Source organism: Chinchilla lanigera, unplaced genomic scaffold, assembly GCF_000276665.1.
Source record: "Chinchilla lanigera isolate Chin_1 unplaced genomic scaffold, ChiLan1.0 scaffold00047, whole genome shotgun sequence".
Lineage (NCBI taxonomy): Eukaryota > Metazoa > Chordata > Mammalia > Rodentia > Chinchillidae > Chinchilla > Chinchilla lanigera.
Genome location: NW_004955448.1, coordinates 4,418,876 through 4,436,210, shown reverse-complemented (window position 1 = coordinate 4,436,210; position 17,335 = coordinate 4,418,876). Strand labels below are relative to the sequence as shown.

At 37.2% G+C, this 17,335-nt stretch overlaps 1 long non-coding RNA gene across 2 annotated transcripts in view; it reads right to left on the bottom strand.

Moving 5' to 3' along the window:
* Positions 1–707: 707 nt before the first annotated feature.
* LOC106149539 overlaps positions 708–17,335 on the bottom strand; it is a 54,920-nt gene continuing 38,292 nt past the window's right edge. For both annotated transcript variants that reach the window (XR_001235793.1, XR_001235794.1), the window contains 2 exons: positions 3,217–3,347; positions 708–2,507 (listed from right to left, as the gene is read on the bottom strand). This is a non-coding gene — a long non-coding RNA (uncharacterized LOC106149539). The remainder of the gene's footprint in view (positions 2,508–3,216; positions 3,348–17,335) is intronic.

Genomic DNA, 17,335 nt, shown 5'->3' with positions numbered 1-17,335 from the left:
CCACATAAAAGTTGTACCCAAGTAACAGTGTATCTTTTCCTAAACTGTTAGATCCTTTGAAAATTATTTACTGTTTTGATGGATCCTTGATAAGTGAAAATGATGGGTCAAGCAGTGCAAATAGCAAAATGGCAAAGAAGGAGAAACTAGGTGCTGGCATACTAGATAACCACATACTAGATAACCACTAGGCAGGATGATCAGATCACTTATAATTGAAAGTTGATGGCAGGCAAAGCCAAAGTCAGCCATTAGTTCATTATTTCAAATCTTCGTTCATTCAAGAAAAACATTGGATTGCCTGGGTTTTTTTGGGGGGGACATATGTGAGAGATACTGTGTTTTTTGGATGCCATCTACTAATGTCATACCCACAGGTGCAGTCAGCTCACTCTCCAGCTACCACAGATGCTACCTAACTCATCTTCACATGTAGCCTGTGCTGTCCAATCAGTAACCGCGAGCCATATGTGGCTATTCACATGCCATTTAAAGAACTGAAATTCAATTACATTAAAATTCAGTTTGTCACAGTAGACTGTTCTTAAATGCTCCTTAGCCATTTGTTTAGGGTTGCTACCATGTTAGATAGGTCAGTTGCAGAGCATTTTTATAACTGCAGAATATCATTTTTTTTTGAAAGCTCTGTAAGCCTTCTAGTCTGCTGTAAATATCACCATTAAACTAGCATTTTCACACATAGCTTTATCATATCACTCAAAACTTCCCATGGGTGTCTTTCTGCGGTAAGGACAGTATTTTTCAACTTTTAATGTGCATTTAAATTACCTGGGGACATTGTTTAAATGCTGTCTCTGACTCGTAGAACTATGGTGGTCCGAGAATTTTGCATTTCTACTAAGGCTTAACTGCAGATGACTGTAACCCTAATCAAATTCTGAGAAATACTGTCATAATGTAAGTCTTATCTACATAACTAATTTTGGTACTCACAAAACAAAGACATCATCTCATTGATATTCAACTATTCCTGGCAATTTGACTTATTGCAAAACAGAATATAAACAGGCTATTCATATCTGAAAATGGGTAGAGTTGAATACTTTTACTCTGATGACAAATTGAAACTCCTTGAGGGAGATTTTTAAAATCAAACATAGAGACATTATCCTTAGGAATTCTAATTTAATTGATTGGGTAATAAACATCACGGTGTTTTGTTCTGTTTCTGTTTGGTTTAGTTTTGCAAAGGTCTATATTAGTTTCCTGGGCTGCCATAACAAAGTATCTCAAGCTTGTTGCCTAGAAATAACAGGAGTATATTGTGTCACAATTGTAAATGTTGAACATCTAAAGTCGTGGTTTTGGTAAATTTCTATTTGCTCTAAAGTTTCTGGGGAAGACTGTCTCATGTTTTTTCCTTAGCTCCTGATGGTTTTTAGCAGTCCTTACCATTCCCTTGTCTAAACCTGCCTTACTGCAGTTTATGCCTCCTTTGTCACATGAATTTCTTCACATCTTGAGATATCTGTGTGTCAAAATCCCATTGTCGTTGTAAAGACTGCAGTCATTGGATATAGGAGCCATCATGATCTCATATTAGCCTGATTATATCTGCAGTGTGCATTTCCAAACAATAGCATGTTCACAGGTATCTTCTAGGGTTAGCACTTTGACATATCTTTTTTGAGAAAGTAATTTAACTCTTACACTCCCCAAGTGATTCTATTGCGCAGCTAGCCTTTAGAAATTATGATCTACACGTCTGGGTTAGAAATGTGAGTTTGCATCACTTCCACTGGAGGTCTTGATCACATATAGGTTCCCGGATCTTGCTGTAAGATTCCGTGGGTTTGGCCTGAGAATAAGAATTTGCATTTTTATAACAGGCTTGGGAACCACTAATTTAGGGAAAAGAGAAACAAAATGAGTTCTGTCTCTTATACCGTGCAGAAGTGGCATCAGCATCAACTGAGCACTTGGTTAAAGTACAGACTGAGAATTAGAAGACACTTTTCAGCAAGATTTCCAGGGAATTTGAGCATTCATCCAATTATTAGAAGCACTTTTTTGTACTAAAATAAAATTGTTCTTAAATAGCTGATTAAATAAGTTACTGAGGAAATGACTGAGTGAAAGAGTAAATGAATGAGCAGTGAAGCAGATTCCCTAGTGGTGTATCTTCCAGAAAGCAGAAAGTGGACCTTTCAGATCTTTTGGCCAAGAAGTTGACTTAGCAATTGTGAAGAAAGCAGCTTGTCAGAGTGCCTGAAAAGTCTCTGCCTGCTGATTCTTCATGGCCAAATGTTCTCTATATGATTGCCTGTTCCAATCTCTAATCAAGAAATTTCATACTTTTTCTTGCTGTGAAGCTCCCAGATCATCCTGTATTAACGCTTTGTGGCTGTGCTAGCCGAACTCTTTCACTGTGGCAAACCTTGAAACAGGAGGCAAGCTGGAATCCAGAGAGGATCACCGCACACTGGAGACTTAATGAAGCGCTGGCTTTTGGCCAAAAACGTAGCAGGTAAGTTTCAGAGTCGACGCTGAAAAAGAAAGAACATCTCTGAGAAAGCTTAGAGCCAAGTCAAAACATGCCATATATAATTTTCTTTTGGCAGTTATACTGTAAAGTAAGAGGAGAGCAAATTCCCCAGGGAATAGTAATTGATCTATAAATGTCATTATTTATAGATTTTGTTTCTGAAGCCATTGCTCTAGAGCTAAAGTGATCATGTGAGTCTCAGAAAGGAATTTAGAATTAGGCTTTGAAAGTCTTGTCTCTCTACTATTACTAATTTCAAGTTTCATTTAGGAAAGCTACTCTTTTTTCTTCCAGTTTTCTCTTTGAAAAACTGTCACATACTCAAGTAACCACAAATAGTTGTTTTCCAGAGGGTCAGTTTTTAAAAAACTGATTCTGGAAGTGCCGTTTGCCATCATTTCTTCATAGAACCATTCTGAACCACATGGAATCATTTTATGGAAAGACTGACAGAGTTCACATTGCTAGTTTTATTAACCTGTCCATTTGAGGAAGAGTTAACATTATATTTTAATTAAATCAGTATTGTTTTGAGAGGCATGCTGTGATTTGAATGTTTTTTTCCCCTCTACAATGCATGTTGAAATTTCATCGCCATATTAAGGGGTAGGACCTTTAGGAGGAGGTTGTGCTCTAAAGGATGGGATTAGGAACTTTATGAAAGGAATTGAAAGAAAAACTTCAGCTCCTTTTTGGCCCTCAATCTTTACCTTCTTCTGTATGAGGGTGTAATGTCTGTCCCATCCAGAGAATGCAAAAACAAGGAACCGTCTTGGAAGCAGATAGCAGCTGGAAGGCAAATCTACCAAGGCCTTGGACTTGGACGTCTCAGCATCTAGAACTGTGAGAGATATTTAGATTGTTTATGGCTTACCCCATCGGTGGTATTTTATTTTAGCAGCACAGAAGGGTGAAGGCAGGCATAGTTGGATTTTAGGGAGCAGTGATTTTAGGGAACAGTGATGACTGTATCCCACTGCACGACTTGGTGAAGAGTCATTTAATGTTTCACTGGCGCCTCTTCCTCATCTATAAAATAGGACTAACAGAATTTTCTCTCTCCTAGATGTCTACTAGATTGAAAAAGAACACAGCTTTTGCTAAAAAAAAAAAAAAAAACCTCCCATGTCTCATCTATGTAATATAGATATATTCCTGTAAACACCATTTTATTTTACTTCATTTCTGTATGAACTTACAAATAAGTTTTTGCATTCCAGATGCTCAATGAGGCAAATACCCATAAGCTTTTATTTTTCCAGAATCAGCCAGTTGCCTTCATTAGGAAAGTTTTAGAATAAAGAACAAAATAAAAATAAAATCAAATGAAACAAAGATTTCTCTTTTTTTACAGCCAATGAAGAAAGTGTCTTACCCAAACCCAGCATAGAAAACCCTCCTTCTCCCTTTCACATTCTTTGCTGGTAAACTGCTGAATCACTGTGTGTGGCAGCCAAGTTAACACTCTGTGAGGCTCGGCTCACCGAGGACTGTCAGGGACACACAATGTCCCTCTGCTATTTCTAGATAAGAGCAACAGAAGAGCAGCCCAATGCCGCACTCGGAACAGCTCCCCATGAGCATGCCTTCCCACCCGCCCCCAGAAAGCCGGCAGAGACTGCGTTTGTTTATGTACACCACGGAGTATACAATTTGGGCAAAATGTATAGGCCTTGACAAATCGTGTGGTGAGGCTAAGTTGAAGCATGATAACATGGACACGGCCTTGTCCACCAGTGCAGAGAAGAACACATCAACCTGAGGAAATGACTAAGAAAGGAGTGAATGAGGGCACAGTGGAACAGATCCTCAGTGGTTTATCTTGAGACGTTCTCAAAGTTATAGTTCAAGACTACTGTGAGGAAAATTTTAACAATTAAGATTTTCCTTATCTTGATTTAAGCATAAACCACAGACTGCAGATTAACTCTAGTTTCCTTAGTTCTTACTGAAAATGGAAGCAACATTGTTAGCAGTATGAACATGTCACTTTAACATGACCTTTTTTTTGTCTTTTTGAGACAGGGTCTCGCTATGCAGTTCAGGCTGGCCTTGAGCGCACTTTGTAGCCCAGGCTGGTCTCGAACGCACAATGATCCTCCTGTCTCAGCCTCCTGAGTGCTGGGATTACAGGCTTGCACCACCACGCTTGGCAACATGACCTTTTAAAAGTCTTGTACAACCCATTCTTATTCATTAGAATTAGACGTTACAATACAGTTTGGGTTTATAAATACTTGAGGAGTTGTAGATTGTTTTGCAGACCAAGAGTTTTTGCTCTTCCAAGGGAGGAACCAGTTAAGCCTGACAGAGCCTGCCTTGGTCGGGTTGAATACTTTATTAACAATGTGATTCTAAGCATGCTAGGCAAACTTTTTGAGCATCAGTTTCTTCCACTGTAATAAATGAATAAAGTATTTACACTATCTATAGAGTTACGAGGTTGAAATAATATGAAACATAATAATATAAATAATAGGTGTCATGGTGTGTGACAGACAGGAAATGTTTGGGGATTTTAGGGGCAGTACAAAGTATAAGGATTTGTCCAGTTTCCTTACTTACAGTAAAGTGCTATCTAATTGAATGCTTTTCCCTTTAAGGGTCAAGAGAAGGGTTTGTTAGAGATATAGGATGCACTGAAGAGCAGAGTGTGGGTGCTCAGAGAAGTGGGACACACGAGGAAGGAGCTGGGATCATTTATGTGTTTTGTGTGGTGGAAATCTGCGGAATTTGGTAATCTATAGTTTTAGTCTTGTCTAGTGGGTAGGAGAGGATGTGCTACCCACAGTGAGGTAATGGTCTGTTCATAGGGGAAATCCTAATCCATTTGTTCACTGGCACAGGTCTCCATTTGGCTTGATCTTAAACACTCAACAAGAATGGGGCTGGGGATTTAGCTCAGTGACAAAGTGCCTGCCTGGCAAGCGCAAGGTCATGAGTTCGGTTCCTGGTACCGGAGAAAAACAAAAAAAACCAAAAAACAAAAAGACAAAAAAAAACAAGAAAGTGTAACCAAGAAAGTGTAACCAAAATTATATAATATAATATGTAATAATATAATATATAGTATAATTGTATAATATAATATATATATTTGAGTACTTTTAAATGCTTCCTAGCTGTGTGTTAAAGTCTCTTAATGATGCAGAAATTGTACTGAAGTATTTTCTTTGTCACAGTGGGTTTTAATCTCACCTATTTAAGGCTACAGTATTGTTTTTCCTTTTAGTTGTTGTTTATTACTAATTCTTTTACACGGTCAGTCACAATCTTTATACTGTTTTGCCAATCTTTCTTAATGTTACAATGCTTAGGGATGTGACTGCTTGTAAAAACTTCTAGAAGAAAGTAGCATTTCCAGTGGAGCTATTCTTTTATTAACCTAAGTTTTGACAATGCATATTTTTGGTTTGTTTATTTATTTATTTAATGAGATAAGGTCTCACTACACAGTTCAGGCTGGCCTTGAACTCACTGTGTAGCTGATGCTGGCCTCAAATTCATGGTTATTTTCCGCCTCAGCCTCCCAAGTGCTGGGGTTACAGGACTGCACCATCCCACCTGGTAGAAAATGCATTTTTAAAGATGGGTGGCAATAGAGCATTATAAGAAAATTTTCACAGTATGGAAATTATTAGGAAAATTTCCTGCATTACTTAGGGGGAAAAACAGCTTCTTCTTAAATTATATGAAGACTCCAATTTAAAATGGTCCTTTGAATATCCACTTTAGTTATGACAATAAAAAAATTCCTGATCTTGGGGAGACAGTGCATATATTAGAACAATCATATTATGTGTTCTCACTAACCTGTTGAAAGGAGGCAAATCTCAAGATGTTACTGCTGATTTATTTAGTTTATACGTTAAATTGCTTGGAATGTCTGGTGGTCAATGTAGGTAATAGTCATGCATTGTGAAAACTGATTAAGTTTATAACTTTGTTTTTTTGTTTGTTTGTTTGTTTTTTGTTTTTTTTTCCGGACTGGGAATCAAACTCACAACCTTGCGCTTGCCAGGCAGGTGCTGTGCTGCTGAGCTAAATCCCCAGCCCCAAGTTTATAACTTTGAAAATGATTACATTCTTTATTTTTCTTCTAAATCTATATTATACAAACATTGTTATTTGGTATCTATACTCTAGGAAAGAGTGAAAATTTATTACTGTCACTATATTAACTATTATACTCAAGAATAGAAGATATGATAAAAAAGATTTTTTCATTATAGAATTTGAGATCATTTGTTGAGTTAAAAACAACTTTTCATATCTAGGAATATATTCAGAAAAAAGTAATCTTGTCCCTGATTCTAGCTATATCCATAATGATTTTCAGGATAGTGTGATAGATACAGCAGAAATGTACATAATAGGAAAGTGGTTAGATATTAGAGTCTTCAATAGATGAAATATTACTGTATCATAAATATGTTACACAAAGATCTTTTTTTTTTTTTTTTTGGTTTTTCTCTGGTACCGGGAACCGAACTTACAACCTTGCGCTTGCCAGGTAGGCGCTTTTGCCACTGAGCTAAATCCCCAGCCCCTAAAGGTGTTTAATATAATGGAACACTTCATATTTTAGGAGGAAAAGTAGCCTCTAAAATAGCATAAATAGTATAGAACTTCCAAGGATTTAACTATTTCAATCAATACATAGATAAAAATACACACGTTGAAGTAGCGTAAGAATTAATTTGTAAGTAAAATTATATTGAGTTGGAACTGAGAGTACTTTTATGAATATTCATGTGTAAAAATTATCTTTAAAGCACCTATAAGGCATTTGAAAATAAAGATCGTGTGAAAACAGCTGGATAAGCATGGCATGAGAGTTTCAATCTAGACACATTTTTATTTTTGGTTTTCACTAGTCTTTGAAATTTTTCAAAGCGATGAAAAAGTTGCCATCCCTAAGGCTTTGCTGTTTATTCTTCATTAATACCCTTCAATTCCCTTTAAAATACAAACATTTTCCCTAGAAAATAGTCTAGGCTCTTGAGTTGTTTTATTAGTTTTTTCTTTGAATTAATGCTGTAAGTTTGCATCTCTGCACAGATTTAGCTGTATTCCACAGTTTTGCTTGTATTTTTTAAACAGGTTGAGATATGGTTTACAAATCATCCAATTCACCCATTTAAAGTGTACCATACGATGCTGCTTACTATGCTCACCAAACTGTACAGCCATCACTACAGTAAGGTTTAGGACAGCTTCGTCACCCAGGAAACAAACTCCACAGCCATTTGTAGTTGCTCCCCCTTCCCCTCTGCCCCTTTCCTCATCCTTTCTACCCCACCCTTGGCCCCAGGCACTGACTCACCTCTTTGCCCATCTAGACATTTAAAAATATTCCTCCTGTCCAGCAACGTACTTTTTGAATTCTCCTCCTCTCTCCTCACACTGACGGGCTTTGTAACTACTATTTTACCGTCTAATTTCATGAAATCATGTTTTACATTCCAGATGTGAGTGAAAATGAACTCTGTAGGACGTCGGTTATTTTAAAGTGGTTGCCATTTGATTTATGACCACGGTGGCACCTATACTGACGAGAGGGCCAGGAACAAGTCTGTTGTTTAGTGCTATGCTTTCTTATTATTATTTTTATCACTATTCAATATTCTTCTTTTTCTTTAGTAATTTTCATGGTTCTATTTTGTTTGATGTTAATGTAGGCTGTATTTCAATTTTTATTGTTATTATGAAATATTTATATTTTAGCTTTAACCTACTTATCCTTATATTTGATCTGAGTTCTTATAAATGTTGCATAGATGAGTAAGATCTTTTCCTAATCTGCCACTTTGTGCTTCATAATATTTCAGTCAATTTATATTTAAAATAGTTATTGCTATAATAAGACTTAAATTTCCTCTTTTACCATGTGTTTTTGTTTCCTCTGGTTCATGTTCCCCTGTCTCTTTGTAGCTCTTGATTTGCTATGGATTAAACACTCAAATGATTTTTTAGGAATTATTTCTCATTTTATTCATAATGTTTTTGAAATTATTATTTTGAATAATTTCCTTGGTGGTTGACGTCTTAAATAGTCATACACCACTTATCACAAATGTCCCAGCGTCAACATTTTTCCACCCCTAGTGAAGTACTAATTATTGACTTTCACTTAGCTACTTTATTATCTCTCCTTTTTAAATATCATTATTTCAAATATTTCTGCATACACAGACCACCACAACAGATGGTATTATAATTTGCCCGGTAGTTCCTTTAGAAATGATTCATCAATTAAAAGTATTCCAGGTCTTTCTTGCCTCAAACAAAGAACTGGATGAGATGAGCCAAAAATGGTGCCAAAAGTTTACTTGAAAAGAGGGGTGAAGGAGTAAAGCCAGAACTACCTCTGTAGAGTGATCTTGGGCCAAAGAGAGGAAAGGATAAAAGCAACAATAAAAATGCACTCTGTGTCCCAAGGGTCCCTCCTGGCATCTCCTCTCTTTTGTCATCCACATCTTGTGGGAGCTTGGGAGATGTTCCACATTTTGGGCCCTGGGAGTTATTTAATGGCTGTCCCAGAATCTTGTCATTCACAGGTCCTGCATATTTTCCGAGCCAGCTTTGCCGTGCCCTACCTGTTATATCAATAATAGTGTTGGAATGACTTAGGGACACAGGACAAGGGTGGTCTATCATGTTTGCCCTTAATCTTACCCAGCCACTTTCCCTTTCCTTTTTGTCATCATTTGCTTTCTGGCTTATGAGCTTCTTTAGCTATTATTTAAGGGTAGGCTCCAAAGGGGAAATGGTTTTTCTTCTTCTGAGAATGCCTTTACTTCCGAAAAAATAGTTTTACCAGATATAAAATTTAGAGTTACAGTTCTTTCTTGTCTCTTTAGCACAAACATATTGTGTCGCTCTTTTTTTTGGATTCTCTGGCTTCTGATAAAATTTCATCTCGCTTTGAACTGAGGGTTCCCTATACACAATGCATTGCTTATCTCTGATTCCTTTATGACTCTTTTCTTTGTCTTAGTTTTCAGAAGTTTAGTTACAATGTGCTTTTGCATGACTTTATTAAGTTTTATTATTGATTTTACTGCAGTTCAGGGATTTTTTTTTCTATTCTCATTTCCATTCTACTTTTGAGCTTATCCGGTGTGTTTTCTTGTCTTCGTTATATTATTGTATTATCCTTACTGTACTTTTACAATTTCCTTGTTAATAAACGTTTTCTTTGAGGTGTTCTAGTTTTCATTTGTTTCCAAAGAAGTAATTTTACAAGTCCTGCTTTAAAAAATGTTCTCAATATGCCTATTATATATGATTCCTTCTAGTATTTGGCCTCAAATATGGATAGCAATACTCCTGGTACATCCTTTGTGCAGTGCCACTACGAGAGAGAAGCGTTTGCCTGGGATGCCTTCTGCTAGCAAGTATAAGAGCAGGCATGCCTGGGGAACTGTGGATTATGGATTGCCTTCTGTTGTTAGATGGAGGGCTGCCCTAGACCTTGTCCTACAGCTGAGTGGTGAGAAGGGAGAAACTGAGCTGGATTGCTTTCTGCCCATGAGCAGAAAGCCAAAAGATGCCTGTGATGGATCTTCTCTGCTGATGGGTGGAGGATGGGGAGTTACAGGGTCTAGATAGCTCACCATATAGAAGAGCAGATCTAAAGATAGTGATCATGGGTCGCCTTCTTCCCCTGAGTGGTGGTTAGGAGACACCAGGCCTGCTGATGCCACAAGGAACAGTAGCAAGGGGCTGCTGCTGCAGGTGGGTAAGGGACATTGGTTAGACATGTATATTTTTAAACTACCGAATGAGCTCTGTGTTACTTACTTTCGTCTCACTGTTGGGACAAAATACCCAGTACTCAAAGTTAAAGAGGGAAAAGTTTATTTAGCTCACAGTTTGTGGAGGTTTCAGTCCGTATGCAGCTGGCTCCAAGGCAGGGTGACATGGCAGAGGGGCGTCAGTTCATGGTGGTGGAAGACAGCAAAAGCAACAAGAGCAAAAGGGTAGACAGAGCCTCCTTTCCACCCCTTATAGTGTATGCAGGCTACGTGCCCTAGGGCAGATGTAGCACACACAGCCCTAATCCCAGCTCTAGACACTGAACCAGTCATAAACTCTAGATTCAGCTGCCTCTGAAAAGCCCACCCCTGCATGACTGAGGTGGGGGTTCATCCAGACACAAACCATAACAAGCTCCTTCTCAACAGCCCATGAATCTCACACTATTCTCAGAACTGTTTGCCTATATTGACCTTCTAGTCTTGAAGGTGATATTTTATTTATAAATGTGACTTCAGTTGAATCAAACTTGTCTCATTTTGTATTGATTTTACCAGTTAGTGTCATTTTGATAATACTGTGCATAGTCTTCATCTCCTATTGACAATATTGGCAATATAAGAAATGAGAAAGAATTAAAGAGCACAACCATTACTGGATATTAAATGGGCAAATTAATATTAAGAAGAGGATTTGTCTTAAATCTCTTATATGAATAATAGACTTAATTGCCTATATTTATTGTTTTAGCAAAAAGCAAGAAATATTATAATTGTCCTAAACAGACAATTCTAATAACTCTAGCTTGTTTATCTCTCAAGCTAGTTTAGTTTTTAAAGTCATTATTGATTCTAGAAACTTAAAATGACCAAAGGCCAAGCAATTTATTAGTAAATATTAATTCAACAAATATTTGTAGATTACCTATCAGACTAGGTATTAGTCTGCTTTAAGAAAAATAGGTTTTCATTTCTGTAGAATGAGGCATATCACCCGTTCTGTTTTCCTGCATCATTTCTCATTTGTTCTCTTGATAGAATAAACAGCCCATTTAACCTTGATAGATTCCATATACTCTGTGGCATCTCAGTTTCTTTCCTAATAGAAAAATCAGTGTCTAGTGTTAGAGCATTGGTGCCAAAGTAGCAGGTGTCCTGAAAGTGCCCTGGGAGGCACTGACAGCTGGAAGGGCTGTGGGTAATAAACAAGTTTGCCCTCTCAAGATCCTTGAATTAAGGAAGCAGGAGGATGTATTATAGCAATTACCCAGCCACACCAGCATTTATACATGGTTGTTTCCTCACCACACCCCCTGACTGTCTGAACTTTCCCTGAAGTAACTGCTGTTTAATCTGAAATATTACCTATAAAATTCCTACAGTTTTACTTTTGAAAAGCAGCATACATATCTGTACTTCAGAGAAAGTTCTGAGGGTAGCTTTCAAATACCATACCTTTCTTTAACATTGGGGAAACTCTGTTCAGTTGAAATACTGTCCCATTTCATAGCTATCTAGACTTGTACATTTAAAAGACTTAGAATATACTCTATTTGCTACAGAACAGGTCAATATGCAGTATTCATATATTTAAAAATTAGAATCAAATGAAGGGAAGTCATTGATCAGTCAAGATGGAGAGCTTCCACAAATCTTCCCCCACAGCATGACGCTGAGTATTCCTGCAAGAATAGCACACAAGTTCTCTTGATTATCTTCTTGCTATTTAAGCTAAGGCTAGCATCTTTGTTTCTTTTTTACTCTATGAAAAACTGAAACACAATTTTATAGCAATATAATAAGGGAATGACAGTAGTTATACCATATAACATTACCTTCAAAGTAGTTACTTCATATTATTGATTGACTTTAGATGTCCCCCCAAAGCCTCACGAGATCATATGTGGGGCTTTTCAGAGGTGGCTGGGTATAGGTTGTGTGGTACGGGGTCAAGGATGTGAAGTTGGGATTGATTCATGGTGCAAAGCCAGGATTACATGCAGCCTTTCCTGGCTATGAGACCTTCCCATCTTAAGGGTGAGATCTAATGGACAGAAGAGGGTAGCTGCTGTTGCTTGCTGCTTTGCTGCTGTACTACTTTGCCATCTGCTGCTTTCTGCCTGGCATGAACTGTTTGTCTTCTGCGATGCCCCTCTATCATGCTACCCTGCTTTGGAAACTGCCAACTATGAACTAAAACCTCTACAAACTGTGAGCCAAAGTAAGCCTTTTCTCCTTTAACTTTGAGTGTTGAGTATTTTTTCTCTGCAATAAGAAAAGTAACTAAGACACTTGGGGTATTTTATATAAACCAAAAAGACTCTTGCAAAAAAAGAAAATTAATAACACAAAATTGATAACACAACGGAATATATACTTTGCACAACTGTTTGGACTTTCCTCTATTTCCTACTTATCCCTATTTTGTTTTCCCTCTGTATGCAGGATTAACTAATGGTCAACATGTAACACCCAGCTGAACTCAATCAGTGTGGTTTTAGGCATGGAAGACCCACCTGAGGACTGTTGCCAACAGCATAAAAAGAGAACTGGAGGGGAAGATGGTGTACGGTTGATTCTCCTGAATAAGCATGTCATGGGGATTTTCTGATATAAACTCAGCTGTTCTCATCAATGGAAGAGCTTGGGACCTCGCTGTCACTGAGGATGGCTATGGTTTTTTTGGAGGTGCTCTGGTCCTTCCTTACCCCTTGAGCATTGCTTTCTGGCTCCAGTGCAGGTCCTTCAGCCTGGTAGCACAGATCCTTCATCCAACTGGTACAGACTTTCCAGCTTCCACCACTGACTTTCAGGCCTTCCCACTGCAGATCCTTGATACAAACTTGTATGAGACGTGTGGCTCTAGGCCTCTAGGCCTCCAGTTGGCCTCATGGAGGACACTGCCATGAAATCCGGACTGTCAGCTGGATTTTTGGGTCTGTAGCACATGGACAGATTTCTTGCACTCCTCCACATTTGACTTTTTTGGGTGAAGATTATAAAGTAATCCTATAAATTATGTGTCCTATATTAAATCTATTCCCTTGCAAACTCTGACTGCAATATATGTATTCCTGCAATATGCCTAGAAGGGGAATAGCTTGGTCAAATTGAATTTTTATTTTTAGTTTTTTGAGGAATCTCCATACTGATTCCACAGTGGTTGTACTACTGTATATTCCCACCAACAATGTAGAAGAGTTCCTTTTCTGTCACATTCTCATTAGCATTCATTATTTTTAGATGTTTTTCTTTCTGTGATAGGATGATATCTCAGTGTGGTTTTAATTTCCATTTCTGATGGCCAGTAATGGTGAACATTTTTTCATATGTATATTAGCCATTTGTACTACTTCTTCTGAAAAGTATCTATTCATTTCAGTTGCCCATTTCTAAATTGAGTTTTTATTTTGGAGTAATTTTTTTGAGTTCTTTATATATTCTTGATGATATTCTTCTGTCAATGAAATAGCTAGCAAAATGCTTTTGCTATTCTGTAGATTATCTCTTTACTCTGTATATTTTTTCCTTTGCTGTGAAGAACCTTTTTAGTTTGATATGATCCCACTTGTGGATTCTAGGTAATTAGTTCCTGTACCATCGGGATTCTGCTCAGAAATACCTTGCATATACTTATGTCTTCATGAGTTTTCTCTATTTTATCTTCCAGAAAATTAGTAATTTCTATTTTAATATTTAGATCTTTGATCCATTTTTATCTTAATTCGTGAGTTACATAAGTCTAGATTCAATCTTCTGCATATGCATATCCAGTTTTCCCAGCACCATCTATTAAAGAGACGATCTTTTTAGTATATGTTTTTGGGTCCTTTGTCAAAGCTATAATAGGTGTACGTGCCTGGGACAATTTCTGTTGCTCCTGTTCTGTTCTGTTGATCCCTATGCCTGTTTTTGTGCCAGTACTCTCTTGCTTCAGTCACTAGCTTTACAGTATCACTTCAAGTTTGGGATTGATGCTACCTGCTTTGCTTTTATTATCCAGGAGTGGTTTTGCTATTCTGGGTCTCTGCTGATTCCAAATAAATTTTAGGATTATTTTCTCCAGTTTTGTAGGAATCATATTGACATTTTGATTGGGATTCAAGTAAATTAGTATATTAGTTTTGGAAGTATGGCCATGGAACAGGCATGGTAATAATGAGTATCTTTGTCTTGTTCCTGAATTTAGAGAAAATACTTTCAGGTTTTCCCTATTAAATATTATGTTAGCAGTAGGTTGGTCATCAATGGCTTTTACAATGTTGAGATAACAACCTTCTGTACATATTTTCTTCAGGATTTTTTTTTTTTAATCACAAATGGATGTTGGATTTTGTCAAAGTTTTTTCCTGAATCTATTGACATGAGCATGTAATTTTTGTCCTTGATTCTGTTTATGTGATGAATTACATGAACTGATTTGAGCATGTTGAACTATCCTTGCACACATGGGATGAAGCATACTTGGTCATGGTGTAGAATCATTTTGACGATTGATTGCATTCTGTTTGTTATTATCTTAAGAAGTTTTGTATCTATGTTCATTAATGAACTTGACCTATAAGTCTTTTTCTTTGTTAGATCCTTGCTTGGCTTTGCAATCAGAAAAATGTTAGATTCTGAGAATAATTTTGGAATTACTCTTTCTCTCTTGATTTTCATAAAATGCTTGAGGAATATTGGTGTTATATTCTCTGAAGTTCTTGTAGAATTTGGCTAATAATCTTCTGGATTTCAGCAGTGCTCATTGTGATTTCTCATTTTTCCTTTCTAATGGCATTAACTGGTGTCTTTCTTTCTTTTTTTGATAAGATTGGCTGAGGGGTTGTCTATTTGATATATTCTTTCAAAGAAACAACTCTTCAATTCATTAGTTCTTTGTAATTTTTTTAGCTTCCATTTCATTAATTTCTGTTTTGATCTTTATAATTTCATTCCTTGTACAAGCTCTGGGATTAGATTTTTCTTGTTTTCCTAAGTCCTTGAGGTGCATAGATAAGTTATTTATTTAAACCTGTTATATTTTTCTGATGTAGATATTCACTGCTATAAACATCCCCTCATAGAATTACTTTCATTCTATCTCATAAGTTCTGGTATGTTATCCTAGCATTATCACTTAATTCAAGGAACTGTCTTCCTTCTTTCTTAATTTCTTCTGACCCATTGATTATTCAAGTGTGTTGTTTAATTACCATATGTTTGCACAGTTTTTGTGGTTTCCTTTGCTATGAATTTCTAGTTTTATTGCACTTTGATCTGATAATATGCATTGTAAATTTTTTTTTTTTTTGCGTTTACTTTGATGTGCTTTATTAGCTAGTATATGGTGTATTTTGGAGAAAGTACTATGTGTGACCAAAAAAGAACATGTATTCTGTTGTTGGGTAGAACTGTGGAAACACTGACCAGAGGTATCTATGAGATGATTATGCAAAGATAAGGGACTTCTGAAGCCACACACCCCAAACCTCCTGGGATGCATGGTTAGAAATTAAAAGACAGCCTACAGGGCCAGAAGTCCAAGTAGGATCAAACCACATTGCCTTAAAGAATGAGTGCGCTGGCCCTTATCCTTTCTATACTCTGATTTATTACTTAGATTGGCCCTCAGGTCAATTATGTAACAGACCACCATGATGTTAGCCTTTCCTTCTCCTGTCTTTCTCCTTTCTTGTACAGGAGTTCTTGCACTCAAGTCCTTCCTTTGTCCTTCATCCTGGCTTCAGGAAGCTTCAGTTAAGGGCTGTCCTTATAAGACTCTCTCACACTGCGGGCTCTCAGTTAAGGGCAGTTCCTCTGGGCTTTGGAGTTTGAATTGGACATTGACTCTGAGTAATCTTTCATCCTTTGTGCTGTGCCATGATCATGAACTGTGACATGGGACACTCTGTTTATATCTATTAAGTACATTTGTCCAAAGATTTGGTTCAACTTTGATATTTCTTCTTTTTTTTCATTTAGTTGATCTATCTATTTGCAATAGCGGGGTATTGTGATCCTCCACTACAATTGTATTGATGTAGATCTGATATTTTATGTCTATTGAAGTTTGTTTTATGAAGTTGGGTGAACTGTGGTTTGGTGTATATATGATTATAGCTGTTATCTGTTTCTGTTGAATAGTTTCATTGACCAATATGTTACCAGGCAGCCAGCTTCTAACAGTGGCTCACCAACTAAATATTACCAGGTTCTGGGTTGCTTGCTTCTCCCCTGGAATTAAATTCCAGGTTCTTCTGATCGCAAATGAAGAATTGAACAACAGGGGCAAAAAGGCAGTGGTCAAGTTTATTTGCAAAAATAAAAGTGAAGAATGAGGGAGCAACTGGCTCTGCAATGTAAACTTGGACAAAATAAAAGAGGAAAAAGCAACATAGAAGAACACTCAGGAGAAGGTGGGGTGGACTACAAGGAAGAAAAGCCACGACAGCAAATCCTCTTTGGCATTGGCATGTCCTTCATGCTGCCAGATCTCCAGGAAACCAATGAGAACTTCTACATGTAGGTCTTAAGAGGTGGCACAGGGATCCCACACCTCAGGCTGACATCAAACCTAGGCCATCCTATTGAAAACTGGCTCAAGCTTTCATAAAAAGTCCATGTGCAGGGTTTTGGGAACTACTCTGCACATGTACTCCAGGATCAGGTCATGCCTACTTCCCCAGCCAGCTTTGTCATGCTCTAAGCTCCTGTCTCAAATATGTAACGTTCTTTGCCTCTTTTGATCAGCTTTGGCTTGAAATTCACTTTGAATGCAGGGTAGTTACTCCTGCTTGTTATTTAGGTTCTCATCTCATGAAATATTGCTTTCTTTCCTTTGATTTTTAATCTATGAATTTTTGCTTTGTGTTAAATGTGTTTTGTATATAGAATATCATTAGACTTTGTTTCTTGGTCCATTCTGCTAATTTGTGTCTTTTGATTGGTCAATTGAGTCTACTTGCATGGATAGCTATAATTGATAGTTATTGAGTTAATCTTGCCATTGCACTAATTTTTTATTGCAGTTTTTCTTTCTTTCCCTTCTATTTAATTGTTGGCCCTACCTGATATATTCATTTTTTGG